This window comes from Balaenoptera physalus, assembly GCF_965194825.1.
Source record: "Balaenoptera physalus genome assembly, chromosome: 19".
Classification (NCBI taxonomy): domain Eukaryota; kingdom Metazoa; phylum Chordata; class Mammalia; order Artiodactyla; family Balaenopteridae; genus Balaenoptera; species Balaenoptera physalus.
This window is the reverse complement of record NC_138900.1, coordinates 2,713,548-2,738,832: the sequence shown is the minus strand read 5'-3', so window position 1 is coordinate 2,738,832 and position 25,285 is coordinate 2,713,548. Positions and strand designations below refer to the sequence as shown.

Sequence of the window (25,285 nt, the reverse complement as noted above, 5' to 3'; positions counted from 1 at the left end):
GGTGCAGTCACTATGGAGATCTGTATGGACCTTCCTGTAACATAGCTACACAGAGAACCAATATGGGATCCGGCAATCCCTCTCTGCCCTTGCATCCCGATATGATCATAATTCAGAACGACACGTGCCACCTGTAGTTTAATGGCAGCACAATTAGGGCAAGTCCGGATACAGAATCCACCCAAAATGTGCATCAAAAGAAAAATGAACATTATGGGGTACATACATACAATGAATTACTATTCAGCCAACAAGAAGAATGAAAACATACCATCTGCAGCAACAAGGAGGGACTAACAGATTATAATACTAGGTGAATGAGGTCAGAGAGAGAAAGACAAAGAGAATAAGCTATCCCTTATAGGTGAAATTTATCAATTCATGCAAATGATCTAATTGACAAAACAGAAACAGACTCTCAGTGGCAGACAAGAAACGTACGACGACCATACAGGAAAGGTGGGGTGAGGGATACATTTGGGGGTTGGGATTGGCATATAAACACTAATATGGATCGTAGATCATCCAAAAGGACCTTGTGAATAGCTCAAGGAGCTCTCCTCAACACACTATAATCACCTTCTGGAAAACCAACCCGAAAAACACTAGATACACCTCTATGTATAACAGAATCACGTTGCTGAACAGGTAAACCCAAAACACGTCACTGCAAATCAACTCTACTCCCATATACAGGAAAAATTAACTTGAAAGGGAAAAAAGGAAAAAAAAACACAAACAGACAGACTTGGTCCAGAAGTAATACTGCTGCCTTGGGGCCGTCTCCCGGAACTAAACTTTACTAGAAACGGTGCTGCTGGGCGCTTCATACTCACAACCCGTGCTGGGAGGAAAAGCACGCCTGCCCTCAAGAAATGTGCTGAGGTAGGCGACTGAGAAGGAATTCACAACAGGGCAGAGGTTCAAGAAGCCACATTCAAGAGGTTACTTTGCTCACACTATGGTAAAAACAAAATTTCAAAACAGGACCTGACATGTTTCAACCTCGCTGAACGTTAGAGAGCTGCGTATCAGAACTATAACAAGGTATCACCTGCCACCAGTCACGAGGCCATTGTCAACTTAACCTACGAATAAGAAATGCTGGAGAGGGCGTGGAGCAGAGGTAACCCTCCTACACTGTTGGGGGGAACGTAAAACGGTAGAAGCCTCTGTGGAGAGCACTGAGGGGGGTTCCTTACAAAATAGACAATGATAATAGAATGCTCCCTAAATCCGTACACAAAAATAAACTCCAACTCGAAAAAAGCCCTAAAGGTAAGGACGGGTACTTATAAAACCCTTGAGGAAAATGTACGCTTTTGAAAAGCTTCGACCTAAATCACAGCAAGGTTTTTTTTTTCAACCACGACGCAAAGAAATGAAAAATAAAAACGTACAAATGGGACCTGATTAAACCGAAAGGTATTTGCACAGCAAAGGAAACCGTAACAACACAAAAAGACAACCTGCAGAATGGACAAAAAGACTTGCAATCGAAGCTACCCAAAGAAATTAATGTCCGAAACATACAAGTAGCTCATGCAGCTGAGTAACATTTTAAAAAACCACTAAATATGCAAAAGTACGAAACAGTTCTTTAAAGAAGACTTACAGGGGCTTCCCAACCACTTCCCTGGCGCAGTGGTTGAGAGTCTGCCTGCCAATGCAGGAGACACGGGTTCGAGCCCTGGTCTGGGAAGACCCCACATGCCACGGAGCGGATGCGCCCGTGAGCCACAATTACTGAACCTGCGTGTCTGTAGCCTGTGCTCCGCAACGGGAGAGGCCGCGACAGTGAGAGGCCCACGCACCGCGATGAGGAGTGGCCCCCGCTTGCCGAAATTAGGTAGGGCCCTTCCGCAGAAACGAAGACCCAGCACAGCCATAAATAAATAAATAAATAAAAATTTTTAAAAAATACCTACCATATATATTTTTTTAAAAAAGAGCCTTTAAAAAATAAAAAGAAGACTTACAGAGGGCCGCAAAGCACAGGAAGAGATGCTCATGGTCACTAATTCTCAGAAAAAGGCAAATCAAAAGTACCACGAGGTATCACCTCACAGAGGTCAAAAGGGCCATCATCAAGATATCTACAAGCAATACATGCTGGACATGGGGTGCGCAAAACGGATCCCTTCTACACTCTTAGGGGGATGTAAACCAGTACATCTACTGCGGATAACGATGGGAAGGTTCCTGTAAAAAGTAAAAATACAAATACCATGGCACCCAGCAATCCCCCTCCTGGGCGGAGATCCAGGGAAAACCAAACTTTGGACAAACTCCTGCACCCCAGCGTTCCCAGCACCACTGCTTACAACTGGCAAGACACGGAAGCCACCAAAGTGTAGGAGGACAGATGAAGTGCTCAAGCAGGTGCGGCACCTGTACCTAATGGAATAGAACTCAGCCATAAACACAGGATGAAATCATTCCATTTCCAGCCACAGGGATGGAAGGAGAGATGATCATACTCAGTCAAGAAGTGAGACACACAAAAACAAGTACCATATGATACCACTTAGAGGTGGCATCTAAATATGGATTCAGAGGAATTAATGTGCAAAACAGAGACAGCCTCACAGCTATGGAAAATGAAGTAATGCTCACCAAACGGGAAAGGTGGGGTGAGGGAGAAATGGGCAGGCTGCCATTAATGTATACAGGCTAATATTAAAAACACAGGTAATCCAGAAGGACCCACCGGATAGGACAAGGAACTCTAGTCAACACTCTAATAAACTACATGGGAAAAGAACCCAAAGAGGAACATATATACATGTATGTATAACTGAATCACTTGCTGTACACTGAAATAAAACAAACAAAAAACGCCCACACCCAACTAAATCACCTATACACCAGTACAAAATACACATTACAATTAAAAAATGCCAACCCCATTTCCCTTAGCCCTCGGGGACCTGGGCTGGGGTCTCATCCATGGACGCGGAGCAGGCTTGGGGCCCAAAGCTGGACTGTCGCAGTGCTGAGCGAGCTGGGGTCGATGTGAGAGCAAAGGACCCCCTTAGACCTGGAGTGCCTGGTTCCCTCTGCATCCCACAATCTCCAGATGCAGGGGGGCTCCCCTACAGCTACACCAAGCCTCGGGCACCAGAAACGATGCTGCGTTCTGGGCGGGAAGGAGAGCTTTCAAAAGTCCCCGGGGGTCCACGTCTCCTGGGGGTGGGGTTCCCTCCTCCAGCCTCCATCCATGGAGTCGCCCCACCTATGGATCACAGCTCCGACATCAGAGCGGTTTCCCAGGCACTGGGATTTGTCTGGGGGTTGAACGGCAAGGGAGAGGAAGCAATGAGACACAAGCCCTTCGGTGTTTCTTCTGGCACATTCCACTCAAACTGAGGACCCAGGAACAGGACTTTCCTTCAGGCTCGGCTTCCCCGAGTAAACAGAGTTGGGCATGAAGAAATGCTGCCGCCTTGTGGCCGTTTCCTGTAACAACAACGTGGAAAACGCTGCTGAAGGGCCCTGAATAATCGCAAGGCCTGTGGGGCTGTGAATAAATAACACGTGCCCTCCAGAAAAACCCGGGGCTAGTTCATCGAAATACAATGCAAAACAGGGCAGCTGATCAAGAAGCCAATTTGAAGCTGTCAATTTTACTCACACTGTAGAAAAAAAAAGCACGTGGAAAGATGCTCAGCATCACTCGTTATTAGAGAAATGGAGAGTAAAACTACAATCAGGTATCACCTCACACACTCAGACTGCCCGTCGCCAAAAAAAATCTACAAGGAATAAAGGCTGCAGAGCACGTGAGCAAAAGCAAATCGTCCTACACTCTTGCAGGGAATGTCAACTGTGGAAGTCACTGTGGAGATCTGTATGGACCTTCCTGTAACATAGCTACACAGAGAACCAATATGGGATCCGGCAATCCCACTCCGGGCCTTGCACCCTGATATGATCATAATTCGGAACGACACGTGCCACCTGTATTTTCATGGCAGCACGATTAGGACAACTCCGGATATAGAATCCACCCAAATGTGCATCAAAAGAAAAATGAACATTATGGGGTACATACAAAGAAATTGTACTCAGCCAAAAAGCAGAGTGAACACATACCATCTGCAGCAAGAAGGATAGAGTCACAGATGATCATACTAGGTGAATGAGGTCAGAGAAAGACAAACAGCATAAGCTATCCCTTATAGGTGAAACCTATCAATTCATACAATTGATCTAACTGACAAAACAAACAGACTCTCAGAGGTAGACAAGAAACTTACGATGACCATACAGGAAAGGTGGGGTGAGGGATACATTTGGAGGTTGGGATTGGCAGGATATAAACACTAATATGGACCATCGATCATCTAAAAGGACCTTGTGAATAGCTCAAGGAGCTCTACTCAACACACTATAATCACCTTCTGGAAAAACAACCCGAAAAAGACAAGATAGACCTCTATGTATAACGGAATCACGTTGCTGAACTGGTAAACCCAAAACACGTCACTGCAAATCAACTCTACTCCAATATAAAATAAAAATTAACTTGAAACAGAAAAAAGAAAAAAAAAAAACAAAGACACACAGCCTTGGGCAAAAAGAAATGCTGCCGCCTTGTGGCCTTTTCCTGTAACTACAACGTGAAAAACGCTGCGGACGGGCCCTGAATAATCGCAAGGCCTGTGGGGCTGTGAATAAATAACACCTGCCCTCCAGAAAAACCCGGGGCTAGTTCATCGAAAAACAATGCAAAACAGGGCAGCCGTTCAAGAAGCCAATTTGAAGCTGTCAATTTTACTTCACACTGTAGAAAAAAAAAAGCACATGGAAAGATGCTCAGCATCACTCGTTATTAGAGAAATGGAGAGTAAAACTACAATCAGGTATCACCTCACACCACTCAGACTGCCCATCGCCAAAAACATCTACAAGGAATAAAGGCTGCAGAGCACGTGAGCAAAAGCAAATCGTCCTACACTCTTGCTGGGAATGTCAACTGGTGCAGTCACTGTGGAGATCTGTATGGACCTTCCTGTAACATAGCTACACAGAGAACCAATATGGGATCCGGCAATCCCTCTCTGCCCTTGCATCCCGATATGATCATAATTCAGAACGACACGTGCCACCTGTAGTTTAATGGCAGCACAATTAGGGCAAGTCCGGATATAGAATCCACCCAAATGTGCATCAAAAGAAAAATGAACATTATGGGGTACATACAAAGAAATTGTACTCAGCCAAAAAGCAGAGTGAACACATACCATCTGCAGCAAGAAGGATAGAGTCACAGATGATCATACTAGGTGAATGAGGTCAGAGAAAGACAAAGAGCATAAGCTATCCCTTATAAGTGAAACCTATCACTTCATACAATTGATCTCACTGACAAAACATAAACAGACTCTCAGAGGTAGACAAGAAACTTACGATGACCATACAGGAAAGGTGGGGTGAGGGATACATTTGGAGGTTGGGATTGGCAGGATATAAACACTAATATGGACCATCGATCATCTAAAAGGACCTTGTGAATAGCTCAAGGAGCTCTACTCAACACACTATAATCACCTTCTGGAAAAACAACCCGAAAAAGACAAGATAGACCTCTATGTATAACGGAATCACGTTGCTGAACTGGTAAACCCAAAACACGTCACTGCAAATCAACTCTACTCCAATATAAAATAAAAATTAACTTGAAACAGAAAAAAGAAAAAAAAAACAAAGACACACAGCCTTGGGCAAAAAGAAATGCTGCCGCCTTGTGGCCTTTTCCTGTAACTACAACGTGAAAAACGCTGCGGACGGGCCCTCAATAATCGCAAGGCCTGTGGGGCTGTGAATAAATAACACGTGCCCTCCAGAAAAACCCGGGGCTAGTTCATCGAAAAACAATGCAAAACAGGGCAGCCGTTCAAGAAGCCAATTTGAAGCTGTCAATTTTACTTCACATTGTAGAAAAAAAAAAGCACATGGAAAGATGCTCAGCATCACTCGTTATTAGAGAAATGGAGAGTAAAACTACAATCAGGTATCACCTCACACCACTCAGACTGCCCATCGCCAAAAACATCTACAAGGAATAAAGGCTGCAGAGCACGTGAGCAAAAGCAAATCGTCCTACACTCTTGCTGGGAATGTCAACTGGTGCAGTCACTATGGAGATCTGTATGGACCTTCCTGTAACATAGCTACACAGAGAACCAATATGGGATCCGGCAATCCCTCTCTGCCCTTGCATCCCGATATGATCATAATTCAGAACGACACGTGCCACCTGTAGTTTAATGGCAGCACAATTAGGGCAAGTCCGGATACAGAATCCACCCAAAATGTGCATCAAAAGAAAAATGAACATTATGGGGTACATACATACAATGAATTACTATTCAGCCAACAAGAAGAATGAAAACATACCATCTGCAGCAACAAGGAGGGACTAACAGATTATAATACTAGGTGAATGAGGTCAGAGAGAGAAAGACAAAGAGAATAAGCTATCCCTTATAGGTGAAATTTATCAATTCATGCAAATGATCTAATTGACAAAACAGAAACAGACTCTCAGTGGCAGACAAGAAACGTACGACGACCATACAGGAAAGGTGGGGTGAGGGATACATTTGGGGGTTGGGATTGGCATATAAACACTAATATGGATCGTAGATCATCCAAAAGGACCTTGTGAATAGCTCAAGGAGCTCTCCTCAACACACTATAATCACCTTCTGGAAAACCAACCCGAAAAACACTAGATACACCTCTATGTATAACAGAATCACGTTGCTGAACAGGTAAACCCAAAACACGTCAGTGCAAATCAACTCTACTCCCATATACAGGAAAAATTAACTTGAAAGGGAAAAAAGGAAAAAAAAACACAAACAGACAGACTTGGTCCAGAAGTAATACTGCTGCCTTGGGGCCGTCTCCCGGAACTAAACTTTACTAGAAACGGTGCTGCTGGGCGCTTCATACTCACAACCCGTGCTGGGAGGAAAAGCACGCCTGCCCTCAAGAAATGTGCTGAGGTAGGCGACTGAGAAGGAATTCACAACAGGGCAGAGGTTCAAGAAGCCACATTCAAGAGGTTACTTTGCTCACACTATGGTAAAAACAAAATTTCAAAACAGGACCTGACATGTTTCAACCTCGCTGAACGTTAGAGAGCTGCGTATCAGAACTATAACAAGGTATCACCTGCCACCAGTCACGAGGCCATTGTCAACTTAACCTACGAATAAGAAATGCTGGAGAGGGCGTGGAGCAGAGGTAACCCTCCTACACTGTTGGGGGGAACGTAAAACGGTAGAAGCCTCTATGGAGAGCACTGAGGGGGGTTCCTTACAAAATAGACAATGATAATAGAATGCTCCCTAAATCCGTACACAAAAATAAACTCCAACTCGAAAAAAGCCCTAAAGGTAAGGACGGGTACTTATAAAACCCTTGAGGAAAATGTACGCTTTTGAAAAGCTTCGACCTAAATCACAGCAAGGTTTTTTTTTTCAACCACGACGCAAAGAAATGAAAAATAAAAACGTACAAATGGGACCTGATTAAACCGAAAGGTATTTGCACAGCAAAGGAAACCGTAACAACACAAAAAGACAACCTGCAGAATGGACAAAAAGACTTGCAATCGAAGCTACCCAAAGAAATTAATGTCCGAAACATACAAGTAGCTCATGCAGCTGAGTAACATTTTAAAAAACCACTAAATATGCAAAAGTACGAAACAGTTCTTTAAAGAAGACTTACAGGGGCTTCCCAACCACTTCCCTGGCGCAGTGGTTGAGAGTCTGCCTGCCAATGCAGGAGACACGGGTTCGAGCCCTGGTCTGGGAAGACCCCACATGCCACGGAGCGGATGCGCCCGTGAGCCACAATTACTGAACCTGCGTGTCTGTAGCCTGTGCTCCGCAACGGGAGAGGCCGCGACAGTGAGAGGCCCACGCACCGCGATGAGGAGTGGCCCCCGCTTGCCGAAATTAGGTAGGGCCCTTCCGCAGAAACGAAGACCCAGCACAGCCATAAATAAATAAATAAATAAAAATTTTTAAAAAATACCTACCATATATATTTTTTTAAAAAAGAGCCTTTAAAAAATAAAAAGAAGACTTACAGAGGGCCGCAAAGCACAGGAAGAGATGCTCATGGTCACTAATTCTCAGAAAAAGGCAAATCAAAAGTACCACGAGGTATCACCTCACAGAGGTCAAAAGGGCCATCATCAAGATATCTACAAGCAATACATGCTGGACATGGGGTGCGCAAAACGGATCCCTTCTACACTCTTAGGGGGATGTAAACCAGTACATCTACTGCGGATAACGATGGGAAGGTTCCTGTAAAAAGTAAAAATACAAATACCATGGCACCCAGCAATCCCCCTCCTGGGCGGAGATCCAGGGAAAACCAAACTTTGGACAAACTCCTGCACCCCAGCGTTCCCAGCACCACTGCTTACAACTGGCAAGACACGGAAGCCACCAAAGTGTAGGAGGACAGATGAAGTGCTCAAGCAGGTGCGGCACCTGTACCTAATGGAATAGAACTCAGCCATAAACACAGGATGAAATCATTCCATTTCCAGCCACAGGGATGGAAGGAGAGATGATCATACTCAGTCAAGAAGTGAGACACACAAAAACAAGTACCATATGATACCACTTAGAGGTGGCATCTAAATATGGATTCAGAGGAATTAATGTGCAAAACAGAGACAGCCTCACAGCTATGGAAAATGAAGTAATGCTCACCAAACGGGAAAGGTGGGGTGAGGGAGAAATGGGCAGGCTGCCATTAATGTATACAGGCTAATATTAAAAACACAGGTAATCCAGAAGGACCCACCGGATAGGACAAGGAACTCTAGTCAACACTCTAATAAACTACATGGGAAAAGAACCCAAAGAGGAACATATATACATGTATGTATAACTGAATCACTTGCTGTACACTGAAATAAAACAAACAAAAAACGCCCACACCCAACTAAATCACCTATACACCAGTACAAAATACACATTACAATTAAAAAATGCCAACCCCATTTCCCTTAGCCCTCGGGGACCTGGGCTGGGGTCTCATCCATGGACGCGGAGCAGGCTTGGGGCCCAAAGCTGGACTGTCGCAGTGCTGAGCGAGCTGGGGTCGATGTGAGAGCAAAGGACCCCCTTAGACCTGGAGTGCCTGGTTCCCTCTGCATCCCACAATCTCCAGATGCAGGGGGGCTCCCCTACAGCTACACCAAGCCTCGGGCACCAGAAACGATGCTGCGTTCTGGGCGGGAAGGAGAGCTTTCAAAAGTCCCCGGGGGTCCACGTCTCCTGGGGGTGGGGTTCCCTCCTCCAGCCTCCATCCATGGAGTCGCCCCACCTATGGATCACAGCTCCGACATCAGAGCGGTTTCCCAGGCACTGGGATTTGTCTGGGGGTTGAACGGCAAGGGAGAGGAAGCAATGAGACACAAGCCCTTCGGTGTTTCTTCTGGCACATTCCACTCAAACTGAGGACCCAGGAACAGGACTTTCCTTCAGGCTCGGCTTCCCCGAGTAAACAGAGTTGGGCATGAAGAAATGCTGCCGCCTTGTGGCCGTTTCCTGTAACAACAACGTGGAAAACGCTGCTGAAGGGCCCTGAATAATCGCAAGGCCTGTGGGGCTGTGAATAAATAACACGTGCCCTCCAGAAAAACCCGGGGCTAGTTCATCGAAATACAATGCAAAACAGGGCAGCTGATCAAGAAGCCAATTTGAAGCTGTCAATTTTACTCACACTGTAGAAAAAAAAAGCACGTGGAAAGATGCTCAGCATCACTCGTTATTAGAGAAATGGAGAGTAAAACTACAATCAGGTATCACCTCACACACTCAGACTGCCCGTCGCCAAAAAAAATCTACAAGGAATAAAGGCTGCAGAGCACGTGAGCAAAAGCAAATCGTCCTACACTCTTGCAGGGAATGTCAACTGTGGAAGTCACTGTGGAGATCTGTATGGACCTTCCTGTAACATAGCTACACAGAGAACCAATATGGGATCCGGCAATCCCACTCCGGGCCTTGCACCCTGATATGATCATAATTCGGAACGACACGTGCCACCTGTATTTTCATGGCAGCACGATTAGGACAACTCCGGATATAGAATCCACCCAAATGTGCATCAAAAGAAAAATGAACATTATGGGGTACATACAAAGAAATTGTACTCAGCCAAAAAGCAGAGTGAACACATACCATCTGCAGCAAGAAGGATAGAGTCACAGATGATCATACTAGGTGAATGAGGTCAGAGAAAGACAAACAGCATAAGCTATCCCTTTATAGGTGAAACCTATCAATTCATACAATTGATCTAACTGACAAAACATAAACAGACTCTCAGAGGTAGACAAGAAACTTACGATGACCATACAGGAAAGGTGGGGTGAGGGATACATTTGGAGGTTGGGATTGGCAGGATATAAACACTAATATGGACCATCGATCATCTAAAAGGACCTTGTGAATAGCTCAAGGAGCTCTACTCAACACACTATAATCACCTTCTGGAAAAACAACCCGAAAAAGACAAGATAGACCTCTATGTATAACGGAATCACGTTGCTGAACTGGTAAACCCAAAACACGTCACTGCAAATCAACTCTACTCCAATATAAAATAAAAATTAACTTGAAACAGAAAAAAGAAAAAAAAAAAACAAAGACACACAGCCTTGGGCAAAAAGAAATGCTGCCGCCTTGTGGCCTTTTCCTGTAACTACAACGTGAAAAACGCTGCGGACGGGCCCTGAATAATCGCAAGGCCTGTGGGGCTGTGAATAAATAACACCTGCCCTCCAGAAAAACCCGGGGCTAGTTCATCGAAAAACAATGCAAAACAGGGCAGCCGTTCAAGAAGCCAATTTGAAGCTGTCAATTTTACTTCACACTGTAGAAAAAAAAAAGCACATGGAAAGATGCTCAGCATCACTCGTTATTAGAGAAATGGAGAGTAAAACTACAATCAGGTATCACCTCACACCACTCAGACTGCCCATCGCCAAAAACATCTACAAGGAATAAAGGCTGCAGAGCACGTGAGCAAAAGCAAATCGTCCTACACTCTTGCTGGGAATGTCAACTGGTGCAGTCACTGTGGAGATCTGTATGGACCTTCCTGTAACATAGCTACACAGAGAACCAATATGGGATCCGGCAATCCCTCTCTGCCCTTGCATCCCGATATGATCATAATTCAGAACGACACGTGCCACCTGTAGTTTAATGGCAGCACAATTAGGGCAAGTCCGGATACAGAATCCACCCAAAATGTGCATCAAAAGAAAAATGAACATTATGGGGTACATACATACAATGAATTACTATTCAGCCAACAAGAAGAATGAAAACATACCATCTGCAGCAACAAGGACGGACTAACAGATTATAATACTAGGTGAATGAGGTCAGAGAGAGAAAGACAAAGAGAATAAGCTATCCCTTATAGGTGAAATTTATCAATTCATGCAAATGATGTAATTGACAAAACAGAAACAGACTCTCAGTGGCACACAAGAAACGTACGACGACCATACAGGAAAGGTGGGGTGAGGGATACATTTGGGGGTTGGGATTGGCATATAAACACTAATATGGATCGTAGATCATCCAAAAGGACCTTGTGAATAGCTCAAGGAGCTCTCCTCAACACACTATAATCACCTTCTGGAAAACCAACCCGAAAAAGACAAGATAGACCTCTATGTATAACAGAATCACGTTGCTGAACAGGTAAACCCAAAACACGTCACTGCAAATCAACTCTACTCCCATATACAGGAAAAATTAACTTGAAAGGGAAAAAAGGAAAAAAAAACAAAAACAGACGGACTTGGTCCAGAAGTAATACTCCTGCCTTGGGGCCGTCTCCCGGAACTAAACTTTACTAGAAACGGTGCTGCTGGGCGCTTCATACTCACAACCCGTGCTGGGAGGAAAAGCACGCCTGCCCTCAAGAAATGTGCTGAGGTAGGCGACTGAGAAGGAATTCACAACAGGGCAGAGGTTCAAGAAGCCACATTCAAGAGGTTACTTTGCTCACACTATGGTAAAAACAAAATTTCAAAACAGGACCTGACATGTTTCAACCTCGCTGAACGTTAGAGAGCTGCGTATCAGAACTATAACAAGGTATCACCTGCCACCAGTCACGAGGCCATTGTCAACTTAACCTACGAATAAGAAATGCTGGAGAGGGCGTGGAGCAGAGGTAACCCTCCTACACTGTTGGGGGGAACGTAAAACGGTAGAAGCCTCTATGGAGAGCACTGAGGGGGGTTCCTTACAAAATAGACAATGATAATAGAATGCTCCCTAAATCCTTACACAAAAATAAACTCCAACTCGAAAAAAGCCCTAAAGGTAAGGACGGGTACTATAAAACCCTTGAGGAAAATGTACGCTTTTGAAAAGCTTCGACCTAAATCACAGCAAGGTTTTTTTTTCAACCACGACGCAAAGAAATGAAAAATAAAAACGTGCAAATGGGACCTGATTAAACCGAAAGGTATTTGCACAGCAAAGGAAACCGTAACAACACAAAAAGACAACCTGCAGAATGGACAAAAAGACTTGCAATCGAAGCTACCCAAAGAAATTAATGTCCGAAACATACAAGTAGCTCATGCAGCTGAGTAACATTTTAAAAAACCACGAAATATGCAAAAGTACGAAACAGTTCTTTAAAGAAGGCTTACAGGGGCTTCCCAACCACTTCCCTGGCGCAGTGGTTGAGAGTCTGCCTGCCAATGCAGGAGACACGGGTTCGAGCCCTGGTCTGGGAAGATCCCACATGCCGCGGAGCGGCTGGGCCCGTGAGCCACAACTACTGAGCCTGCGCGACTGGAGCCTGTGCTCCGCAACGGGAGAGGCCGCGACAGTGAGTGGCCCCCGCTGGCCGAAATTAGGGAGGGCCCTCTCGCAGAAACGAAGCCCCAACACAGCCATAAATAAATACATAAATAAATACAATTTTAAGAAAATACCTAGCATATATATTTTAAAAAAAGAGCCTTTAAAAAAAAAAAGAAGACTTACAGAGGGCCGAAAAACACAGGAAGAGATGCTCATGATCACTAATTCTCAGAAAAAGGCAAATCAAAAGTACCACGAGGTATCACCTCACAGAGGTCAAAAGGGCCATCATCAAGATATCTACAAGCAATACATGCTGGACATGGGGTGTGCAAAACGGATCCCTCCTACACTCTTGGTGGAATGTAAATCGGTACATCTACTGCAGATAACGATGGGAAGGGTCCTGTAAAATGTAAAAATACAAATACCATGGCACCCAGCAATCCCTCTCCTGGGCGGAGATCCAGGGAAAACCAAACTTTGGACAGACACCTGCACCCCAGCGTTCACCGCAGCACTGCTTACAACTGGCAAGACACGGAAGCCACCAAAGTGTAGGAGGACAGATGAATCGCTCAAGCAGGTGCGGCACCTGTACCCAACGGAACAGAACTCAGCCATAAACAAAGGATGAAATCATTCCATTTCCAGCCACAGGAGTGGAAGGAGAGATGATCATACTCAGTCAAGAACTGAGACACACAAAAACAAGTACCACATGATACCACTTAGAGGTGGCATCTAAATATGGATCCAGAGGAATTAATGTGCAAAACAGAGACAGCCTCACAGCTATGGAAAATGAAGTAATGCTCACCAAACGGGAAAGGTGGGGTGAGGGAGAAATGGGCAGGCTGCCATTAATGTATACAGGCTAATATTAAAAACACAGGTAATCCAGAAGGACCCACCGGATAGGACAAGGAACTCTACTCAACACTCTAATAAACTACATGGGAAACGAACCCAAAGAGGAACATATATACATGTAGGTATAACTGAATCACTTGCTGTACACTGAAATAAAACAAACAAAAAACGCCCACACCCAACTAAATCACCTATACACCAGTACAAAATACACATTACAATTAAAAAATGCCAACCCCATTTCCCTCAGCCCTCGGGGACCTGGGCTGGGGTCTCATCCATGGACGCGGAGCAGGCTTGGGGCCCAAAGCTGGACTGTCGCGGTGCTGAGCGAGCTGGGGTCGATGTGAGAGCAAAGGACCCCCTTAGACCTGGACTGCCTGGTTCCCTCTGCATCCCACAATCTCCAGATCCACGGGGGCTCCCCTACAGCTACACCAAGCCTCGGGCACCAGAAACGATGCTGCGTTCTGGGCGGGAAGGAGAGCTTTCAAAAGTCCCCGGGGGTCCACGTCTCCTGGGGGTGGGGTTCCCTCCTCCAGCCTCCATCCATGGAGTCGCCCCACCTATGGACCACAGCTCCGACATCAGAGCGGTTTCCCAGGCACTGGGATTTGTCTGGGGGTTGAAGGGCAAGGGAGAGGAAGCAATGAGACACAAGCCCTTCGGTGTTTCTTCTGGCACATTCCACTCAAACTGAGGACCCAGGAACAGGACTTTCCTTCAGGCTCGGCTTCCCCGAGTACACAGAGTTGGGCATGAAGAAATGCTGCCGCCTTGTGGCCGTTTCCTGTAACAACAACGTGGAAAACGCTGCTGAAGGGCCCTGAATAATCGCAAGGCCTGTGGGGCTGTGAAGAAATAACACCTGCCCTCCCGAAAAACCCGGGGCTAGTTCATCGAAATACAATGCAAAACAGGGCAGCCGATCAAGAAGCCAATTTGAAGCTGTCAATTTTACTCACACTGTAGAAAAAAACAAGCACGTGGAAAGATGCTCAGCATCACTCGTTATTAGAGAAATGGAGAGTAAAACTACAATCAGGTATCACCTCACACACTCAGACTGCCCATCGCCAAAAAAAATCTACAAGGAATAAAGGCTGCAGAGCACGTGAGCAAAAGCAAATCGTCCTACACTCTTGCAGGGAATGTCAACTGTGGAAGTCACTGTGGAGATCTGTATGGACCTTCCTGTAACATAGCTACACAGAGAACCAATATGGGATCCGGCAATCCCACTCCGGGCCTTGCATCCCGATATGATCATAATTCGGAACGACACGTGCCACCTGTATTTTCATGGCAGCACGATTAGGACAACTCCGGATATAGAATCCACCCAAATGTGCATCAAAAGAAAAATGAACATTATGGGGTACATACAAAGAAATTGTACTCAGCCAAAAAGAAGAGTGAACACATACCATCTGCAGCAAGAAGGATAGAGTCACAGATGATCACACTAGGTGAATGAGGTCAGAGAACGACAAGCAGCATAAGATATCCCTTATAGGTGAAACCTACCAATTCATACAATTGATCTCACTGACAAAACATAAACAGAGTCTCAGAGGTAGACAAGAAACTTACGATGACCATACAGGAAAGGTGGGGTGAGGGATACATTTGGAGGTTGGGATTGGCAGGGTATAAACACTAATATGGACCATCGATCATCTAAAAGGACCTTGTGAATAGCTCAAGGAGCTCTACTCAACACACTATAATCACCTTCTGGAAAAACAACCCGAAAAAGACTAGATAGACCTCTATGTATAACGGAATCACGTTGCTGAACTGGTAAACCCAAAACGTCACTGCAAATCAACTCTACTCCAATATAAAATAAAAATTAACTTGAAACAGAAAAAAGAAAAAAAAAAACAAAGACACACAGCCTTGGGCAAAAAGAAATGCTGCCGCCTTGTGGCCTTTTCCTGTAACTACAACGTGAAAAACGCTGCGGACGGGCCCTCAATAATCGCAAGGCCTGTGGGGCTGTGAATAAATAACACCTGCCCTCCAGAGAAACCCGGGGCTAGTTCATCGAAAAACAATGCAAAACAGGGCAGCCGTTCAAGAAGCCAATTTGAAGCTGTCAATTTTACTTCACACTGTAGAAAAAAAAAAGCACATGGAAAGATGCTCAGCATTACTCGTTATTAGAGAAATGGGGAGTAAAACTACAATCAGGTATCACCTCACACCACTCAGACTGCCCATCGCCAAAAAAATCGACAAGGAATAAAGGCTGCAGAGCACGTGGGCAAAAGGGAATCGTCCTACACTCTTGCTGGGAATGTCAACTGGTGCAGTCACTGTGGAGATCTGTATGGACCTTCCTGTAACATAGCTACACAGAGAACCAATATGGGATCCGGCAATCACTCTCTGCCCTTGCATCCCGATATGATCATAATTCAGAACGACACGTGCCACCTGTAGTTTAATGGCAGCACAATTAGGGCAAGTCCGGATACAGAATCCACCCAAAATGTGCATCAAAAGAAAAATGAACATTATGGGGTACATACATACAATGAATTACTATTCAGCCAACAAGAAGAATGAAAACATACCATCTGCAGCAACAAGGAGGGACTAACAGATTATAATACTAGGTGAATGAGGTCAGAGAGAGAAAGACAAATAGAATAAGCTATCCCTTATAGGTGAAATTTATCAATTCATGCAAATGATCTAATTGACAAAACAGAAACAGACTCTCAGTGGCAGACAAGAAACGTACGACGACCATACAGGAAAGGTGGGGTGAGGGATACATTTGGGGGTTGGGATTGGCATATAAACACTAATATGGATCGTAGATCATCCAAAAGGACCTTGTGAATAGCTCAAGGAGCTCTCCTCAACACACTATAATCACCTTCTGGAAAACCAACCCGAAAAACACTAGATACACCTCTATGTATAACAGAATCACGTTGCTGAACAGGTAAACCCAAAACACGTCACTGCAAATCAACTCTACTCCCATATACAGGAAAAATTAACTTGAAAGGGAAAAAAGGAAAAAAAAACACAGACAGACAGACTTGGTCCACAAGTAATACTGCTGCCTTGGGGCCGTCTCCCGGAACTAAACTTTACTAGAAACGGTGCTGCTGGGCGCTTCATACTCACAACCCGTGCTGGGAGGAAAAGCACGCCTGCCCTCAAGAAATGTGCTGAGGTAGGCGACTGAGAAGGAATTCACAACAGGGCAGAGGTTCAAGAAGCCACATTCAAGAGGTTACTTTGCTCACACTATGGTAAAAACAAAATTTCAAAACAGGACCTGACATGTTTCAACCTCGCTGAACGTTAGAGAGCTGCCTATCAGAACTATAACAAGGTATCACCTGCCACCAGTCACGAGGCCATTGTCAACTTAACCTACGAATAAGAAATGCTGGAGAGGGCGTGGAGCAGAGGTAACCCTCCTACACTGTTGGGGGGAACGTAAAACGGTAGAAGCCTCTATGGAGAGCACTGAGGGGGGTTCCTTACAAAATAGACAATGATAATAGAATGCTCCCTAAATCCTTACACAAAAATAAACTCCAACTCGAAAAAAGCCCTAAAGGTAAGGACGGGTACTATAAAACCCTTGAGGAAAATGTACGCTTTTGAAAAGCTTCGACCTAAATCACAGCAAGGTTTTTTTTTCAACCACGACGCAAAGAAATGAAAAATAAAAACGTGCAAATGGGACCTGATTAAACCGAAAGGTATTTGCACAGCAAAGGAAACCGTAACAACACAAAAAGACAACCTGCAGAATGGACAAAAAGACTTGCAATCGAAGCTACCCAAAGAAATTAATGTCCGAAACATACAAGTAGCTCATGCAGCTGAGTAACATTTTAAAAAACCACGAAATATGCAAAAGTACGAAACAGTTCTTTAAAGAAGGCTTACAGGGGCTTCCCAACCACTTCCCTGGCGCAGTGGTTGAGAGTCTGCCTGCCAATGCAGGAGACACGGGTTCGAGCCCTGGTCTGGGAGGATCGCACATGCCGTGGAGCGGATGCGCCCGTGGGCCACAATTACTGAGCCTGCGCGACTGGAGCCTGTGCTCCGCAACGGGAGAGGCCGCGACAGTGAGTGGCCCCCGCTGGCCGAAATTAGGGAGGGCCCTCTCGCAGAAACGAAGCCCCAACACAGCCATAAATAAATACATAAATAAATACAATTTTAAGAAAATACCTAGCATATATATTTTAAAAAAAGAGCCTTTAAAAAAAAAAAGAAGACTTACAGAGGGCCGAAAAACACAGGAAGAGATGCTCATGATGACTAATTCTCAGAAAAAGGCAAATCAAAAGTACCACGAGGTATCACCTCACAGAGGTCAAAAGGGCCATCATCAAGATATCTACAAGCAATACATGCTGGACATGGGGTGTGCAAAACGGATCCCTCCTACACTCTTGGTGGAATGTAAATCGGTACATCTACTGCAGATAACGATGGGAAGGGTCCTGTAAAATGTAAAAATACAAATACCATGGCACCCAGCAATCCCTCTCCTGGGCGGAGATCCAGGGAAAACCAAACTTTGGACAGACACCTGCACCCCAGCGTTCACCGCAGCACTGCTTACAACTGGCAAGACACGGAAGCCACCAAAGTGTAGGAGGACAGATGAATCGCTCAAGCAGGTGCGGCACCTGTACCCAACGGAACAGAACTCAGCCATAAACAAAGGATGAAATCATTCCATTTCCAGCCACAGGAGTGGAAGGAGAGATGATCATACTCAGTCAAGAACTGAGACACACAAAAACAAGTACCACATGATACCACTTAGAGGTGGCATCTAAATATGGATCCAGAGGAATTAATGTGCAAAACAGAGACAGCCTCACAGCTATGGAAAATGAAGTAATGCTCACCAAACGGGAAAGGTGGGGTGAGGGAGAAATGGGCAGGCTGCCATTAATGTATACAGGCTAATATTAAAAACACAGGTAATCCAGAAGGACCCACCGGATAGGACAAGGAACTCTACTCAACACTCTAATAAACTACATGGGAAACGAACCCAAAGAGGAACATATATACATGTAGGTATAACTGAATCACTTGCTGTACACTGAAATAAAACAAACAAAAAACGCCCACACCCAACTAAATCACCTATACACCAGTACAAAATACACATTACAATTAAAAAATGCCAACCCCATTTCCCTCAGCCCTCGGGGACCTGGGCTGGGGTCTCATCCATGGACGCGGAGCAGGCTTGGGGCCCAAAGCTGGACTGTCGCGGTGCTGAGCGAGCTGGGGTCGATGTGAGAGCAAAGGACCCCCTTAGACCTGGACTGCCTGGTTCCCTCTGCATCCCACAATCTCCAGATCCACGGGGGCTCCCCTACAGCTACACCAAGCCTCGGGCACCAGAAACGATGCTGCGTTCTGGGCGGGAAGGAGAGCTTTCAAAAGTCCCCGGGGGTCCACGTCTCCTGGGGGTGGGGTTCCCTCCTCCAGCCTCCATCCATGGAGTCGCCCCACCTATGGACCACAGCTCCGACATCAGAGCGGTTTCCCAGGCACTGGGATTTGTCTGGGGGTTGAAGGGCAAGGGAGAGGAAGCAATGAGACACAAGCCCTTCGGTGTTTCTTCTGGCACATTCCACTCAAACTGAGGACCCAGGAACAGGACTTTCCTTCAGGCTCGGCTTCCCCGAGTACACAGAGTTGGGCATGAAGAAATGCTGCCGCCTTGTGGCCGTTTCCTGTAACAACAACGTGGAAAACGCTGCTGAAGGGCCCTGAATAATCGCAAGGCCTGTGGGGCTGTGAAGAAATAACACGTGCCCTCCCGAAAAACCCGGGGCTAGTTCATCGAAATACAATGCAAAACAGGGCAGCCGATCAAGAAGCCAATTTGAAGCTGTCAATTTTACTCACACTGTAGAAAAAAACAAGCACGTGGAAAGATGCTCAGCATCACTCGTTATTAGAGAAATGGAGAGTAAAACTACAATCAGGTATCACCTCACACACTCAGACTGCCCATCGCCAAAAAAAATCTACAAGGAATAAAGACTGCAGAGCACGTGAGCAAAAGCAAATCGTCCTACACTCTTGCAGGGAATGTCAACTGTGGAAGTCACTGTGGAGATCTGTATGGACCTTCCTGTAACATAGCTACACAGAGAACCAATATGGGATCCGGCAATCCCACTCCGGGCCTTGCATCCCGATATGATCATAATTCGGAACGACACGTGCCACCTGTATTTTCATGGCAGCACAATTAGGACAACTCCGGATATAGAATCCACCCAAATGTGCATCAAAAGAAAAATGAACATTATGGGGTACATACAAAGAAATTGTACTCAGCCAAAAAGAAGAGTGAACACATACCATCTGCAGCAAGAAGGATAGAGTCACAGATGATCACACTAGGTGAATGAGGTCAGAGAACGACAAGCAGCATAAGATATCCCTTATAGGTGAAACCTACCAATTCATACAATTGATCTCACTGACAAAACATAAACAGAGTCTCAGAGGTAGACAAGAAACTTACGATGACCATACAGGAAAGGTGGGGTGAGGGATACATTTGGAGGTTGGGATTGGCAGGGTATAAACACTAATATGGACCATCGATCATCTAAAAGGACCTTGTGAATAGCTCAAGGAGCTCTACTCAACACACTATAATCACCTTCTGGAAAAACAACCCGAAAAAGACTAGATAGACCTCTATGTATAACGGAATCACGTTGCTGAACTGGTAAACCCAAAACGTCACTGCAAATCAACTCTACTCCAATATAAAATAAAAATTAACTTGAAACAGAAAAAAGAAAAAAAAAAACAAAGACACACAGCCTTGGGCAAAAAGAAATGCTGCCGCCTTGTGGCCTTTTCCTGTAACTACAACGTGAAAAACGCTGCGGACGGGCCCTCAATAATCGCAAGGCCTGTGGGGCTGTGAATAAATAACACCTGCCCTCCAGAAAAACCCGGGGCTAGTTCATCGAAAAACAATGCAAAACAGGGCAGCCGTTCAAGAAGCCAATTTGAAGCTGCCGATTTTACTCACACTGTAGAAAAAAAAAAGCACGTGGAAAGATGCTCAGCATCACTCGTTATTAGAGAAATGGAGAGTAAAACTACAATCAGGTATCACCTCACACCACTCAGACTGCCCATCGCCAAAAAAATCGACAAGGAATAAAGGCTGCAGAGCACGTGGGCAAAAGGGAATCGTCCTACACTCTTGCTGGGAATGTCAACTGGTGCAGTCACTGTGGAGATCTGTATGGACCTTCCTGTAACATAGCTACACAGAGAACCAATATGGGATCCGGCAATCACTCTCTGCCCTTGCATCCCGATATGATCATAATTCAGAATGACACGTGCCACCTGTAGTTTAATGGCAGCACAATTAGGGCAAGTCCGGATACAGAATCCACCCAAAATGTGCATCAAAAGAAAAATGAACATTATGGGGTACATACATACAATGAATTACTATTCAGCCAACAAGAAGAATGAAAACATACCATCTGCAGCAACAAGGAGGGACTAACAGATTATAATACTAGGTGAATGAGGTCAGAGAGAGAAAGACAAATAGAATAAGCTATCCCTTATAGGTGAAATTTATCAATTCATGCAAATGATCTAATTGACAAAACAGAAACAGACTCTCAGTGGCAGACAAGAAACGTACGACGACCATACAGGAAAGGTGGGGTGAGGGATACATTTGGGGGTTGGGATTGGCATATAAACACTAATATGGATCGTAGATCATCCAAAAGGACCTTGTGAATAGCTCAAGGAGCTCTCCTCAACACACTATAATCACCTTCTGGAAAACCAACCCGAAAAACACTAGATACACCTCTATGTATAACAGAATCACGTTGCTGAACAGGTAAACCCAAAACACGTCACTGCAAATCAACTCTACTCCCATATACAGGAAAAATTAACTTGAAAGGGAAAAAAGGAAAAAAAAACACAGACAGACAGACTTGGTCCACAAGTAATACTGCTGCCTTGGGGCCGTCTCCCGGAACTAAACTTTACTAGAAACGGTGCTGCTGGGCGCTTCATACTCACAACCCGTGCTGGGAGGAAAAGCACGCCTGCCCTCAAGAAATGTGCTGAGGTAGGCGACTGAGAAGGAATTCACAACAGGGCAGAGGTTCAAGAAGCCACATTCAAGAGGTTACTTTGCTCACACTATGGTAAAAACAAAATTTCAAAACAGGACCTGACATGTTTCAACCTCGCTGAACGTTAGAGAGCTGCCTATCAGAACTATAACAAGGTATCACCTGCCACCAGTCACGAGGCCATTGTCAACTTAACCTACGAATAAGAAATGCTGGAGAGGGCGTGGAGCAGAGGTAACCCTCCTACACTGTTGGGGGGAACGTAAAACGGTAGAAGCCTCTATGGAGAGCACTGAGGGGGGTTCCTTACAAAATAGACAATGATAATAGAATGCTCCCTAAATCCTTACACAAAAATAAACTCCAACTCGAAAAAAGCCCTAAAGGTAAGGACGGGTACTATAAAACCCTTGAGGAAAATGTACGCTTTTGAAAAGCTTCGACCTAAATCACAGCAAGGTGTTTTTTCAACCACGACGCAAAGAAATGAAAAATAAAAACGTGCAAATGGGACCTGATTAAACCGAAAGGCATTTGCACAGCAAAGGAAACCGTAACAACACAAAAAGACAACCTGCAGAATGGACAAAAAGACTTGCAATCGAAGCTACCCGAAGAAATTAATGTGCAAAACATACAAGTAGCTCATGCAGCTGATTAACATTTTTAAAAAACCACTAAAGAGGCAGAAGTACGAAACAGCTCTTTAAAGAAGGCTTACAGGGGCTTCCCAACCACTTCCCTGGCGCAGTGGTTGAGAGTCTGCCTGCCAATGCAGGAGACACGGGTTCGAGCCCTGGTCTGGGAAGACCCCACATGCCACGGAGCGGATGCGCCCGTGAGCCACAATTACTGAACCTGCGTGTCTGTAGCCTGTGCTCCGCAACGGGAGAGGCCGCGACAGTGAGAGGCCCACGCACCGCGATGAGGAGTGGCCCCCACTTGCCGCAACTAGAGAAAGCCCTCGCACAGAAACGAAGACCCAACACAGCCATAAATAAATAAATAAATAAATAAAATTTTAAGAAAATACCTAGCATATATATTTTTAAAAAAGAGCCTTTAAAAAAAAAAAGAAGACTTACAGAGGGCCGCAAAGCACAGGAAGAGATGCTCATGGTCACTAATTCTCAGAAAAAGGCAAATCAAAAGTACCACGAGGTATCACCTCACAGAGGTCAAAAGGGCCATCATCAAGATATCTACAAACAATACATGCTGGACATGGGGTGTGCAAAACGGATCCCTCCTACACTCTTGGTGGAATGTAAATCGGTACATCTACTGCAGATAACGATGGGAAGGTTCCTGTAAAATGTAAAAATACAAATACCATGGCACCCAGCAATCCCTCTCCTGAGCGGAGATCCAGGGAAAACCAGACTTTGGACAGACACCTGCACCCCAGCGTTCACCGCAGCACTGCGTACAACTGGCAAGACACGGAAGCCACCAAAGTGTAGGAGGACAGATGAATCGCTCAAGCAGGTGCGGCACCTGTACCCAACGGAACAGAACTCAGCCATAAACAAAGGATGAAATCATTCCATTTCCAGCCACAGGAGTGGAAGGAGAGATGATCATACTCAGTCAAGAACTGAGACACACAAAAACAAGTACCACATGATACCACTTAGAGGTGGCATCTAAATATGGATTCAGAGGAATTAATGTGCAAAACAGAGACAGCCTCACAGCTATGGGAAATGAAGTAATGCTCACCAAACGGGAAAGGTGGGGTGAGGGAGAAATGGGCAGGTTGCCATTAATGTATACAGGCTAATATTAAAAACACAGGTAATCCAGAAGGACCCACCGGATAGGACAAGGAACTCTAGTCAACACTCTAATAAACTACATGGGAAAAGAACCCAAAGAGGAACATATATACATGTATGTATAACTGAATCACTTGCTGTACACTGAAATAAAACAAACAAAAAACGCCCACACCCAACTAAATCACCTATACACCAGTACAAAATACACATTACAATTAAAAAATGCCAACCCCATTTCCCTTAGCCCTCGGGGACCTGGGCTGGGGTCTCATCCATGGACGCGGAGCAGGCTTGGGGCCCAAAGCTGGACTGTCGCAGTGCTGAGCGAGCTGGGGTCGATGTGAGAGCAAAGGACCCCCTTAGACCTGGAGTGCCTGGTTCCCTCTGCATCCCACAATCTCCAGATGCAGGGGGGCTCCCCTACAGCTACACCAAGCCTCGGGCACCAGAAACGATGCTGCGTTCTGGGCGGGAAGGAGAGCTTTCAAAAGTCCCCGGGGGTCCACGTCTCCTGGGGGTGGGGTTCCCTCCTCCAGCCTCCATCCATGGAGTCGCCCCACCTATGGATCACAGCTCCGACATCAGAGCGGTTTCCCAGGCACTGGGATTTGTCTGGGGGTTGAACGGCAAGGGAGAGGAAGCAATGAGACACAAGCCCTTCGGTGTTTCTTCTGGCACATTCCACTCAAACTGAGGACCCAGGAACAGGACTTTCCTTCAGGCTCGGCTTCCCCGAGTAAACAGAGTTGGGCATGAAGAAATGCTGCCGCCTTGTGGCCGTTTCCTGTAACAACAACGTGGAAAACGCTGCTGAAGGGCCCTGAATAATCGCAAGGCCTGTGGGGCTGTGAATAAATAACACGTGCCCTCCAGAAAAACCCGGGGCTAGTTCATCGAAATACAATGCAAAACAGGGCAGCTGATCAAGAAGCCAATTTGAAGCTGTCAATTTTACTCACACTGTAGAAAAAAAAAGCACGTGGAAAGATGCTCAGCATCACTCGTTATTAGAGAAATGGAGAGTAAAACTACAATCAGGTATCACCTCACACACTCAGACTGCCCGTCGCCAAAAAAAATCTACAAGGAATAAAGGCTGCAGAGCACGTGAGCAAAAGCAAATCGTCCTACACTCTTGCAGGGAATGTCAACTGTGGAAGTCACTGTGGAGATCTGTATGGACCTTCCTGTAACATAGCTACACAGAGAACCAATATGGGATCCGGCAATCCCACTCCGGGCCTTGCACCCTGATATGATCATAATTCGGAACGACACGTGCCACCTGTATTTTCATGGCAGCACGATTAGGACAACTCCGGATATAGAATCCACCCAAATGTGCATCAAAAGAAAAATGAACATTATGGGGTACATACAAAGAAATTGTACTCAGCCAAAAAGCAGAGTGAACACATACCATCTGCAGCAAGAAGGATAGAGTCACAGATGATCATACTAGGTGAATGAGGTCAGAGAAAGACAAACAGCATAAGCTATCCCTTTATAGGTGAAACCTATCAATTCATACAATTGATCTAACTGACAAAACATAAACAGACTCTCAGAGGTAGACAAGAAACTTACGATG

General features: G+C 45.4%; 1 long non-coding RNA gene across 1 annotated transcript; it reads left to right on the top strand.

Annotated features, from left to right (window-relative positions):
- Positions 1-6,691: 6,691 nt before the first annotated feature.
- LOC309648345 lies at positions 6,692-14,786 on the top strand. Its single transcript, XR_014256619.1, has 2 exons — positions 6,692-7,980; positions 12,938-14,786. It is a non-coding gene; the product is annotated as an uncharacterized lncRNA (long non-coding RNA).
- The last annotated feature ends 10,499 nt before the right edge of the window (positions 14,787-25,285 follow it).